Here is a 13736-nt window from a genome sequence, read left to right as displayed (position 1 = left end):
GAAAATGCGAGTATGAGAAATAAAAGCACAGTAAACTATTCTATCTTTTTTGTTTCACAGAATCTCTGAGGAATAATTTAGCCAAAAAAAATTGCAGATTGTGAATCACAACTTAGAGTGAATCTCTCAGCTCTACATCACATTTAGAGCTGTTAACATGAGCAGGGAAATAAATCAAATGATACCTATCTCTTACAGTAGCTGATGGCTGTTTGCAAAGTTGTAAAATTCTGTATTTGTTATAAGCTTAATAGTCATGGAAGCTGTGCTGAGCTGCAGCATGCATGCCTTCCTCCTCTACTCCAAACCCAGTGTAAAAATCATAAAGGGAATGAAGGGGTGGGAGAGGGAGTAGGCATGAATTCTGCTGTTGAGATTACCTATAGGACCTTTGAGCTCATAAGAAAAACATGATTTTATACCTTTAAAAACAGCCATCTTCTTTGTAGCCAGATATCATTTGCTTTATCTCCCATCTTTGACCTGGCCATGTCTGCAGCTCTAAGCCTCATATACAGTCGAGCTGACACATTCCCTTATATGTTATACAGCGAAGAACTGCAAATGTTGCCATGGTTATCTTGAGTGGATTAACCCAACACAGTAATGTGTTGGGTTGGGATATCCTAATCCACAGGAATCAAGAAAAAGCCAGCAATTGAGAAGTAATGTTAAAGTTAGCTTTGTGTAACTAAGAAAAGCTATTTCAATATCAGGAGTACAGTACAATATCTTAATAAATCAAGGGAATAAGATGAAGCTAGCTACAGTGCTGTTTACAATGAAAATATAATAAAAAACTAGTGAAACTCACCCAATACTTCTTGCTTCCTTTATTTAAAGGGGTACTCCGGTGGAAAACTTTTTTTTTTTTTTTGTTAAATCAACTGGTACCAGAAAGTTAAACAGATTTGTAGATTAAGAAATATTAGAGAGGCTCATATCTCCCAGACAACCTGTGACTCGGGCTGCCCAAATAACACCTGTACCCAAGGCGCCAAAAATTATATAAAATATATAGAAAAATTGGGGCTAAGAGTCATGAATATTAGATACAAATTAATTTATTGATAATAAGATATTCATAATATTTGTGTCTTTTGACCCACAGGGCCGCTGTGGGTCAGCAGAAAATAGTCTATACATAACATATTCAATGCATTATGGCAAATAATTATTTAAAACTAATAAAACACATAAAATGAAAAAAAAAAAAATAAACGTTAAAAAGATTTGCTAAGTGTCCACACAGTCTGCAGAAATAATGCAGGTAGGTAATGTGAATAAATATCTCAGTTGCAGCAATAAATCCAGATGATTTAACTTCAATGATGGTGTCTGTAGATATTGTCTCTAACGGATACAGCGATTGATACAATAGTAACTGGGCAACAGATGAAACAATTTGTAACCTTATATGAGGTTGTAATTCTAGTTCTCTGCACCGCGCTACTAGAGACTTGGCGGTCTCAAAAAATGTGCAGCGGCGGTAATTATTTTTGGTTGCTACTGGTTACAGTATTTGAAATGCAATATGGTAAAAGTTGGTAGCTTTGTTGTATGCTGGATTGGTCGCCGGACGGGTCCCGGTTTCCCAAGCAGTAACAGCGCTGCTAGAGACACGGCTGTCTCACAGGTATGCAGCGGTGATGGTGTATAGTGGAAGTGCTTCTCTCATGATAAATCTTTTTTAGTTGGTACCTCTATTGTGTTGTCCTGATCATCATCTGGTCACAATCCCTGGGCAGAGGGTGCTCTGTTAGAGACTTGGCCTTCTCAGTTCGTATAGCGGCAGCGGTGGGCTCGATCTGAGGGTACTGCAGCAGTCCTCCTGCAAGCAAGGAAAATGGAAAGCCAGAGATATTCTCCTGGTGTGGATGGCATGTAGTGTCCTGTGATGATTAGCAGGTGCCGTGGGTCTTTGTGTATCGCTGTATCCTTGTGGAATTTTGGTGGATGACACTTGGGATAAATAATAGTTTAAGGCTGGATGCATTTCAGGTCCTCCATAGGACCCTTCTTCAGCAGCTCAACATGTAAATACACTGATGTCAGCAGAGAGCTCTGTGTTCCAAAAAGAAAAGAATTTCCTCTGTAGTATTCAGCAGCTAATAAGTACTGGAAGGATTAAGATTTTTTAATAGAAGTCATTTACAAATCTGTTTAACTTTCTGGCACCAGTTGATTTAAAAAAAAAAGTTTTCCACCGGAGTACCCCTTTAAATAATGTGCAGCTACAAACATTTCATCACACCTTAGGCATGGACAACAGTGTGTATCTATTAAAAGGTGATCACTGTTTCTTGGTATGCAGTGATCGCTTCAAGTAAAAAGCATTGGGTGAGTGCCACACTTTTTTTATTTGTATTTACTGGATCTGGATTTAAAACTTGCACATGAACCTTGTAAAAAGCAGACCTGTTGATGAGAGATATTTTTTGGGTTAAAAGACCTAAGTAGTGGTGACCAGTTATAATCTATGAACAGCAAAGTCCAAATAAGGTCGGCACTGCCAAATGTCGGTGCTCGTGGAAGTATAGATACAGGTAACAAAGAAAGGGTCCCGGCACTCAAATTTTATCGAATCTTATCGATTTATAGTAGTTAGCATAGCATACTATACAGACAGTTAAGGCTCAGCAGCCTTTCTCTACTGTGGTACAGTTGATAAAGGCTTCTGAGCCGTAACACATACTGTCTGTATAGTATGCTATGCTAACTACAATAAATCAATAATATTCGATAAAACTTTGCATGCCGGGACCCTTTCTTCGTTACCCATAATCTATGAACAGATTGTGCTTCTGTGTTATGTACAGTGGAATCTCAGTGGACTCTCTAAAAGAAAGTCCACCTCTTAGAGAAAACTACTCCATTATGCATGTTTCAGTATTTATTATTCCATTGTTTTTGAGAAGATTACTACCTCAGAAGACCACTTTTTTACGGGGAATTTAAGTGGTCATTTTAGATTTAATTTCCACTGCAGCATTCAAAAAAAAAAATATATATATATATATATATATGATACATCCAAAGAATTCCGAGCGCACTCATCCGGAGTCGGTCGCCGTACCAGAAATTCCAGCACCGGTTATCCTTGGTTCATCAGGAATATCGCAGGAGATAGAGTGGGGGAGTTCTCAGATGCTGGCCACGGTCTGTATCACGACCTCCGGCGCTTCGTCAGGCCTGACGAAGCGCCAGAGGGCATGATACGGACTGTGGCATCATATTTTCTGATAGAGAAGCACCACCCCCAGAAATAGTGCAGTCTATCCTCATGCCATAGACTCTATGTGCTAAATATATGTGCCGGATTAGTGGACGTTCAGGTGTCCGTACGGCCAGATGAATAGATAGCTGTGTATACATCTAGCGGTGCCGGTGATTTCACTTCTTTGTATGTGTAGATATATATATATATATATATCTTATAAGAATTTGGGACATATATATATATATATATATATATATATATATATATATATATAGATAGATATATAGCTTTCAGGAGAACACACAAACAATAACACTGATGCATCATATGCGCAGATATATGGCCGATGTTTTGCACATGTCAGGTATGGCATGAGCTAAAACATTACGGTATTGATTTCCAGATAGAATGTGCTATTAAGTAATTACAGCTTTTCAAACTTCATCATCTGCCATCTACTCTTATGTCTTAATGAAACTACTATAAATAGGCGCTTGTCATCACAGGTCATAATACATAATGGTATAGCTTCCAAGAATGTTTAATCTATCCAGTATCATCCTGCTCTGCTGGTTCATATAGGCTTCCCAGTTTAGTATTCAGCTAGCTAATTCATTCTGCTTCTGGCAGCACTGCATTAATGATCAAGCTACAACCATGAACACAGTCTGCATAACAAATGTGCTTTTCTCAAGATGCAGTAAATACAAAGTGATTAACATGAAATAACTTCTCGGCCAAACTGCCTCTTGTGTTTTCAGAGAATACCTGTGTTTTTATTTATCCCAGAAGCTCGGAAATACTTTACTACTTTGAGCGGTTTATTATTTTATTTAGTTTCTAATGCCTCTTCTTTTGTGTCTACATTTTTCTCATGTATTATTTTGAGGAATAGGTAAAGTTTATGCTGTGCTGCATATATTTTACAGAGCTTCTTCTTTTAAAGAGCAGCCTTTAGCACATTGAATGCAGATAATTATTTATAGTTTTTTTTCCCTCTACATTTGACATTTGCTAAGGCAAAAGCATTAAAGAGAAAAAAATCACGTCAGGCTCCTTCTAGCCAGCCTAACGCTGCCATCTTTCCCGGGCTAATGAAAAGAAAGTCTAAGCAGGTTAATGGTGCAGCTATTAATATCTGTTAATTTATTTGGAGTATTTGTAATTTGTTTTTATAGATATTATGGAAAAGACATATCTGAGTTTTAAGGGTTTAGTTAGATGTCATATCATATATTTCTTCTTTAGAGGTAGAGGATATTGTCCAATTTTTCATTCTCCATTCAATTGACTCATAAAAGGATAAGCCCAGTTGAACGTATAATAGAAAAGAGGTGAGCAATGGAATATGCCTTCCATCCAAGTCAATTGAAATGTCTATTCTGTAAAGTTTCAGTATATACACACTACAGCACTGAGTTACTTGTCATTCGGTCTGATTGCTAAATGTCAATGTGGCCTTTCAGTTCCTAGACAGTCTTCGATACATTTTTATTAAAAGAAAAGTTTATATTACACATTGAGTAAATATAATAATGTAGGCCTCTGTTTAACTGAATTGTATCTGTTAGACCTTAAAAATACCCAAAAGAGGTTGCTTTGGCTTCTGGCAGTACCTTGAAGAATTCTTCAATATTTACTCTCGCCTTAGACAAGAATATAGATGTAGATGTGGAATAATATAACTGATTGTGTAAGAACGTCTTAGGGTGGATCATCCTTCAATATTTCTTTCTACATCAAATGTGTATTTAAGAGAATTGTTTTTGGCTGTAGAAATTGCAAACATGATCACTATGGTTAACATAGTTTTCTGGTATACTGCTGTGTTGTGAACATGCTAGCGTATTAAGCTTGGTCAAGAAGTACTTATGCAGTTGTGCAGTTTTCATTATTTTGTTTCTATATACTGTAAAACCATAATGGGTTTGAGACGAAGCCATCAATGTGACTGAAGTGTAAACATTCTACATTAATTCAAGGGGCTCACAGGCTCAAAATAAATAAATTAAAAATGAACATTTAGGACAAAAGTCTGGAGTAAATTCAGTGTTGATTTTTGTTTAATAACTTTTCATGTGGAACTCTTAATACATGGTCGAGAGATGTGTCAGAGCAAGTGAAGGAGGCCATTATTACATAAAAATAGTCTAAGTATATTATAGAAACAGTGGAAACATTAGGAGTGGCCAAGTCAACAATTTGTATTTTTTTTTTTTTTTATAAAGCTCAGCCTCACCATAGAGCCTAGAAGAGCACAGACGATGACTCAAGTGGATGATTGCAGGATATTTTTCATAACATCTAGCCAAGAAGTCAAGAACACTCTAAAGGAGGTAGGTGTATGATTAAGTCCATAGTCAAGAGATGCCTTAAGGAATATAATTACAAGAAGAAAATCACTTGTAACACTTAGGAACAGAAAGACTAGAGCAAATCTTGGAGAAAACGTAAAAAAAAGGCCAGTTCTGGAAAGAAATTCTTAAAACAGATTGACCCAAGATTAACTTGTATCAGAATGATGGGATGAGAATAGTGCAAAGAAGGAAAGAAGACTCTTGATCTAGGACATTTCACATCATTTGAAAAATATAATGGAGGTCATTTAATGGCATTGGCTTTTGGGCTGCCAGTGAAACTGGGAAACCAGTGTTTATTGTTGATGTAACAGCAGATACATTTATCAGGAGGAATTCTTAAAGATAAGATGTCTAATTGCGGAGATCTCCGCTGCAGCACCCCTTTCATTCAGTGCATTGAGTGAACTCTGCTCCATGCCCAATGCCAGCCATCATGCCCCCTCCATTCACATCTATGGGAGGTGGCATGATGGCTATGTACTTGCCATCATGCCCCCTACCATAGACATGAATGGAGGAGGCGTGGTGTGACGTCACAAATGCGGAAGCAGCAAACTTCAATGTTTTAGTCGCCACCGATGCTGGCTTGGAGATCGCGGGGGTCCCCAGCGGCGGAAGCCCCGCTATCTAACATCTTATCCCCTATCCTTTCCATAGGGGATAAAAGGTTTTCAGCGGAGTACCCCTTTGAGTGTATAAAGCTTTACGTTCTGCCCAGAAAGGCATTTCAGATGATTATTGACCCAAAAATATACCGTCAAAAGTAAGATCGAATACTTTGCAGTTGGATCAGCCATTTGACCATAACCTGAGTGAGCACACTTTTCACTGAAGGGTATTTTACACAGGGAGATTATCATTTACAGATGTTGATTATTGCCCTATATAATAAGATCCAATGATCAGATTACAAATACAGTCGCATGTTCATTACCTGATTGCTGGGACAATGTAGCCTTAAAAAAAGCATTGTTGGTTGTCTGTCAGCCCAACTGCCAGTGAAAATGTGACCAAATGATGCAAGTGAAGGGTCACATGAACGATTCTGCTGCTCTGGCAATGCAATCATAAGGGGTTAATTAGCCTTTTACATAACCTTAAGGACACAGCCATTTTTATTTTTGCGGTTTTGTTTTTTCATTCTTACCTTCTAAAAAGCATAACTCTTACCAAGTTTACTTTGTAATGATATCACTCCTTTTACCATAAAATGTATGCAAACCCCAAAAAATTATTATTTGTGTTAGGGAATTGAAAAGAAACTGAAATTTAGCAAATTTTGGAACGTTTGGTTTTAATGCTGTGGACTTTAAAGTAAAAACTACATGTATACTTTATTCTTTGGGTCAATATGATTAACCCCTTAAGGATATATAATAAGAATTGCCTACAAAACATTAACTGGCCGCCATCTTACTTTCGCCCAGATATCTAGTTCATCATAGATAATATCCTACTTAGGAAATACAAGTCCATAAACATATATTGTCATGCAGCAGTTATGATTATTATTCATTCAGATAAATAATTGCCACTGCTGTATACGGCCTCATATGCTGTGTATCTATGATAAATCCAAAATGTCCTATATAGTAGACAGTCTCTGAACGGGCTTCACCTTCAGATATTTGTTAAGGGTGATATTATTTACAGCACATGTAGTCTCAGTTCATACTATATATGTTACACAGTCCCACAGCACCATTGCACTTCATCCTTTTATTGCTAAATATTGTGTTGTTTGACATGTATATCCATATAATGTACAGAAATGCTAAGCAATTTTTTCATTCTGTTAATATCCACAATTGCACCTTATCCTTAGTATTGCACACTTTTTATTTTTTATTTTTTAAGGTTCTGGTTAGTGTGCACATGTATCCATGAATTGCACCATACCTTTGTTGCACATACTATTATTCACTCATATTGAGTACCATCTGCTAAGTCTTAATCTTCAGTGTATTTAGTTTATTTATATTTACTCCAATATTTAAAGTGCATGTACTTATTGCAGCGATCATGTCACAGATAGTTTTATAGCAACATATTTCACTCCATGCATGATGTGTATCAAGTGATAGTAAAAGGTGCAAATAATATTGTGAATAAAAGTAGTTGTTATATTCTCACATTGTCATTCATCTCCTTATACAGCCTACTTTTGTATAAACCTGTTTCCCAGGGCTTGCTTCCACGTTTTTTATGGATGGACAGTTCCTCCTCCTAAATATGATGGATGTTGTGGATTCGACGTGTTTCCTGCTGTTATCATTCGACAGGAATCCATGTTAGACAGCATTATTTCAGAACTGTAGCTTACACTTCGATGGCATGTATCTTGGGCACAACTCTGATGGTGGCCGTGCTAGAGTGAGTGCTTCCATTTTATAGTGCTTAAGCCCGCCCATACCGTTTCCGTCCCCAATACTATTGGCCCAGGTATCATAGTATAACACCTATCGTAATCATTCTGGGATCCTTACTCACAATGGGACGTGTGGGCTAATCATTTACTCCAAGCCTCACTCTCAAGGCCATTCATTACACAACTGAACTAACTTGCGTGTCAGATACCGGCTGATGTCTGTTATCACTTAACATTGCCTTAGAGGTAGTAACGGATCATATGGACGGCTGTCAGTATATCCCAAATGACGGTTCAGAAACACTGAACGGCCATTAGTGACTCATAGCATAGAGGTAAGGAGAAAACAACGGCCATATATATAGTAGCTACACATCTGTATCAGTACACAGTTACAACAGCATATTGAATTGCAACTCATCTCATCTTATACTTCATCTAGAACAGGGGTCTCAAACTCAAATTTTCCGGGGGTCACTGGAGGTAGCAGCTGGGTGAGGCTGGGCCGCATGCGCCCCTTACATATAATGCCCTCATCATATGCCCCTCATCATCCACCAGCAACACCCCCCACCAGCAGTAGCACCCCCATCATCCACCAGCAACCCCCCCATTCCCCCTACCCCGTGTAGTAATAGCATGAGCTGACGGATGATGGGGGTGCTACATCTGGGGGTTCCCCACATTAGGTAGGCAGCAGGTTCCCCACATTAGGTAGGCAACAGGTTCCCCACATTAGGTAGGCAGCAGGTTCCCCACATTAGGTAGAAGCAGGTTCCACACATTAGGAAGGCAGCAGGTTCCCCACATTAGGAAGGCAGCAGGTTCCCCACATTAGGAAGGCAGCAGGTTCCCCACATTAGGTAGGCAGCAGGTTCCCCACATTAGGTAGGCAGCAGGTTCCCCACATTAGGTAGCAGCAGGTTCCCCACACTTGGTAGCAGCAGGTTCCCCCCATAAGGTAGTAGCAGGTTCCCCACATTAGGTAGTAGCAGGTTCCCCACATTAGGTAGTAGCAGTTTCCCCACATTAGGTAGTAGCAGGTTCCCCACATTAGGTAGAAGCAGGTTCCCCACATTAGGTAGAAGCAGGCTCCCCACATTAGGTAGTAGCAGGTTCCCCACATTAGGTAGAAGCAGGTTCCCCACATTAGATAGAAACAGGTTCCCCACATTAGGTAGAAGCAGGTTCCCCACATTAGGAAGAAGCAGGTTCCCCACATTTGGTAGAAGCAGGTTCCCCACATTAGGTAGAAGCAGGTTCCCCACATTAGGTAGTAGCAGGTTCCCCACATTAGGTAGTAGCAGGTTCCCCACATTAGGTAGAAGCAGGTTCCCCACATTAGGTAGCATTGTCGATCCCCCCCCCCCCCACTCACTCACAGACAGACACACACACATGCACACACACATAGGCAGACACACATACATGCACACACGCATAGACAGACATGCACACACACAGACACACACACACACACACACATAGACAGACACACATGCACACACACATAGACAGACATGCACACACACATAGACACACACAGACAAGACACTCACACATACACATAGACAGACAGACGCACACACATGCACACACACAGACACACACACACACAGACACACACACACATGCACACACACATAGACAGACATGCACACACACATAGACACACACAGACAGACACTAACACATGCACACACACATAGACAGACAGACACACACACATGCACACACACTCATAGACAGACAGACACTCACACATGCACACACACATAAACAGACAGACGCACACATGCACACACACATAGAAATACATGCACACACACAGACACACACAGACACTCACACATGCACACACACATAGACAGACATGCACACACATAGACACACACAGACAAGACACTCACACATACACATAGACAGAAAGACACACACATGCACACACACAGAGACACACACATAGACAGACAGACACACACACATGCACACACACATAGACAGACATGCACACACACATAGACACACAGACACTCACACATGCACACACACATAGACAGACAGACACACACACATGCACACACACATAGACAGACAGACACTCACACATGCACACACACATAGACACATACAGACAGATACCCACACATGCACACACACATAGACAGACAGACAGATACACACATAGACACACACACATAGACAACCTTACCTGTCCTGCACTGCGCTTCTCCTGTAGTGAAGAAAACTGTGTCTTGAAGCGGTCTCTGTCCCGAACAGCTGAGGAAATTGCTGAGTCACTGAGCTGAGGGCTGAGACACTGTGATTGGTTGATGGGGGGGGGGGGGGCGTGTGCAGTCTCGCTCTGCTCAGGACACAGAACTGCTTCAAGGCACAGTTTTCTTCACTACATACCTTGCGGGGGGCGCAAACTTTCGTTCCGTGGGCAGCAAATGGCCCGCTGGCTGGGAGTTTGAGACCCCTGATCTAGAATCAATATAACATGTATTAGCCAATGACACAGGACACATCATCCTAGATCTATTCCCCTACCCATTTGGCTGAAATAAATTAGGATATCCTCTGTTTTTTAATCTCGTACGCAGTTTTGCTGCTCTTATTTTGTACACATTCATAGTAGAACAATTGCGCCTTACTCTTAAATATTGGCTGGTGGGGATGGCATGTTTTAGCGGGGGTGGGTGGCAACTGTAGCAAGGTGTTAGTAGCAGTGTCTTTTCTATAGAGAGTAGTAAATATTCGTTGATTCTCATTAATTTTTATTTTTAAATCTAAAAAGACCAGCTCATGTCTACTGATGCTGTGGGTAAATTTAAGACCCATGTCATTGGAGTTTAAAGCTGTCACAAAGTGAGAGAAGGCTTCTTCTGTTGATGTCCATATCAGGAAGATGTCATCTGGGGCTCAGGGGCTCCCCATTGCCACGCCGCACTTTTGGAGAAAGAAATATGTTTTCGAAGACAAAATAATTTCTTGCTAGTACAAAATTAAGTAACTCCAGCACAAACTCATTGTGCACCATGTCCTGGATTCCTCTCATTTTTAGAAATGAATCCACTGCCATCCATTCCCTATCGTGTGAGATAGATTAATATAGAGCTTCCACATCAAGGGTTGCTAACATGACACCCTCCTCGACATGGAGACTCTCCAATCTCTTGAGGACAATCATTGAACCCCTTACATACGATGGCAGGCCGTATACTAAGGGACACAATAGTATGTCAACATACTGGCTGGGCTTCTAAGTGAGGCTATCGATGCCCGACACTTTCGGGCGATCCCAAAGTGGGCTTGTCCCTTTATGTATTTTCTAGATGCTATAGAAGGATGATATCCTAGGGCAGTCAAGTTTCATGTAATTGAATTCAGCCTCATTTATTAGATGGTGTTGTTTTGCACCCACAAGGTTCCTGTTCAATTCCTCACTATAGGCTTCAGTAGGGTCCCTTAGGAGTTTCTCATAACACTCACAATGTTTCAAAATATCCACACACATCTTTTTGTAGTCCTCCCTGGTCATCGCCACAATTTTAGCACCTTTGTCCGATGGTTTTAAGACCAAGGAGGACTCTCTTTCTAGGGCCTGCAGCACTTGTCTTTTGCTGAATGTGAGATTCTGATTTTTTTACAGTTTTTTTCCAAATTCCGAAGACTGTGGGTAACCAATTCCACAAAGATGTCTATTTTGGTATAATCTCCTAAAGGAGGTGGCTTAACACTTTTGTTCTTATAATTGGTAAATGGTCCTAAACCTTCTGACTGATGTGATTGTCTGAAAAGAGTCATCATGTCTTGGAATAATGGAATGTCCTCAACTTCTAAGCCTTGTGCCTCAGCTGTTCTTATGTTATTAATGGCAAAGTATTTCACTGTAGTGTACGACTAGTAAGGTTAACAATTTGTAACTTTTTCTGTCTAGGATGCCAGTCTTGTTTGCGATTGCACAGTGGGTACTGATTGTTTGATTGCATAGTCCCTAAAAAACCTTCCTGCTGTCATCTACAGTACGGTCGCCTCCCCCTTCCTCTGTATTGCCCAGCCGCCGGTGCTGTGGGTCCCCTCTCTACTGCCGGTTCCTCACATTCAGAGGAAGAAATGTCCCTTTTGTATTGTGTAGTTGCTCTACGTTTGATGGTTCCATATTCTCCTTTTTCTTTGAAATCTGTTATCTCTTTTAAACTGTTAATGTTTGCGTTCCTTTAAATAAGCTACAAACCGAGCAATGTTGTCCTCTAAAGTTTTTTTTTCTTTTTTATCGAAGGAGGGATCACTTTTGTAGATGTTTATTTGTTCAATAGCTGTATTAAGCTTTGTTGTTATGCTATCAAGCTGGATCTTTTCCTTATCCAACAGTATTTTCATCAGGCGTAGGGAGCTTTCAGTAGCCTCTTTTTCCCATTTTTTCTTTAGGTGGGAGCTCGTAGTCTGGGAGCTGGAGTTATTGGAGTCTGGAGTCCTCTAGATACTATTCTATTTACCGTATGGGATCATTTACATTATATATTGATAGTTCGGACATCTACGCACATGGTGATACCAAATATGTATATTTTAAATTTTAATTTTTTTCTCTTTTTTTTTCGTGGGGGGGGGATTGGTAAAATGGGAAAAGGGGGCAATTTACTATTTTTATTGGGGGAGGGGATTTTTCAAAATTTTTTACACTTTTTTTTTAACTATTTTTTTTTACACTTTTTATGTCACCAAAGGGGACTTTTCATAGCAATCATTGGGTTGCTCACACTGTTCAGTGCTATGCATAAGCATAGGACTGATCAATATTATCAGCAATCTTCTTCTATGGTCTGCTTGATGTCAGACCAGAGAAGACCCCGGGAGAGGTAGGTGATGGGACCTCTGCCCGCCACCTTGGATGATCGGATCCCTGCAGCCACAGGGCGGTATTAACATAGCAGCAGATGGAGCTGAAACTCTAGGCCCCTACATGAAAATAGGCCCAGTGACCCGCATAGGCCGTCTGGTGCCCGCTCATCCCCCTTTAGCCACCCACCCGCAACTACAGTGTGAAGAGAGAAGAGAGGGCCAGCCCTGCGATTTTCCAGGCCAGCCCTGTTCCCTAACTTACGGCCCAGGGTGAAGTCACATGAACAGCTCAGGCTTGGTTATCCTAATGTGCCCCCACGTGCCCGCTCGTATGTGTATCTTAGATCACCATTTTTTCTGGGACATGATGTGATTAAAATCATCAATTGTGGCGTTTTGGAATTTTTTGTGCATTTATGCCCTTCATTGTGCAGGATCAGGAATGTCATAATTTTATAGTTTAATAGTAGACAATGAGGCACACGGTATGTTTTATCATTTTAAATATTTTGATAAAAAGGCCCATCAAAATCTTAAGGACCAGATCCATGATGTTCTTAATCCAGCCCTGTGCGGACACGCCAATCCGATCATCCATTCAAAGTTCCACATTGCTGCAGATGCTGATTTCAATTTGATCAGAGAGATCTGAGGGTTTAATGGCGGACATCAGCGTGATCGCTGATGTCCACCATTACTGGCGGGTCACTGGCTGCTGATAGCAGCTGGAACCTGCTGTGCATGATGCGAGCATCGTTCCAGTACTCTCGTCATGTACAGGATGTAAATGTACGTCCTGGTGCACTAAGTCCCAGTGGATCAGGACTTACATTTACGTCCAGTGTCCTTTTTAAGGGTTACTCCGGAGGAAAACAAATGTTCTCTAATAAACTGGGGGCAAAAAGCTGCTATATGCTACAGAGGAAGTTGTATAGTTATT

At 40.5% G+C, this 13736-nt stretch overlaps 1 long non-coding RNA gene across 1 annotated transcript in view; it reads left to right on the top strand.

The window, feature by feature from the left end:
• Positions 1–5781, top strand: part of LOC130358014 (uncharacterized) — a 30410-nt gene extending 24629 nt beyond the window's left edge. Inside the window, exons 2-3 of the long non-coding RNA XR_008889372.1 lie at positions 5449–5556; positions 5637–5781. This is a non-coding gene — a long non-coding RNA (uncharacterized LOC130358014). The remainder of the gene's footprint in view (positions 1–5448; positions 5557–5636) is intronic.
• The last annotated feature ends 7955 nt before the right edge of the window (positions 5782–13736 follow it).

Source organism: Hyla sarda, chromosome 2, assembly GCF_029499605.1.
Source record: "Hyla sarda isolate aHylSar1 chromosome 2, aHylSar1.hap1, whole genome shotgun sequence".
NCBI classification, from domain to species: domain Eukaryota; kingdom Metazoa; phylum Chordata; class Amphibia; order Anura; family Hylidae; genus Hyla; species Hyla sarda.
This window is presented reverse-complemented; position numbering and strand designations above follow the sequence as displayed.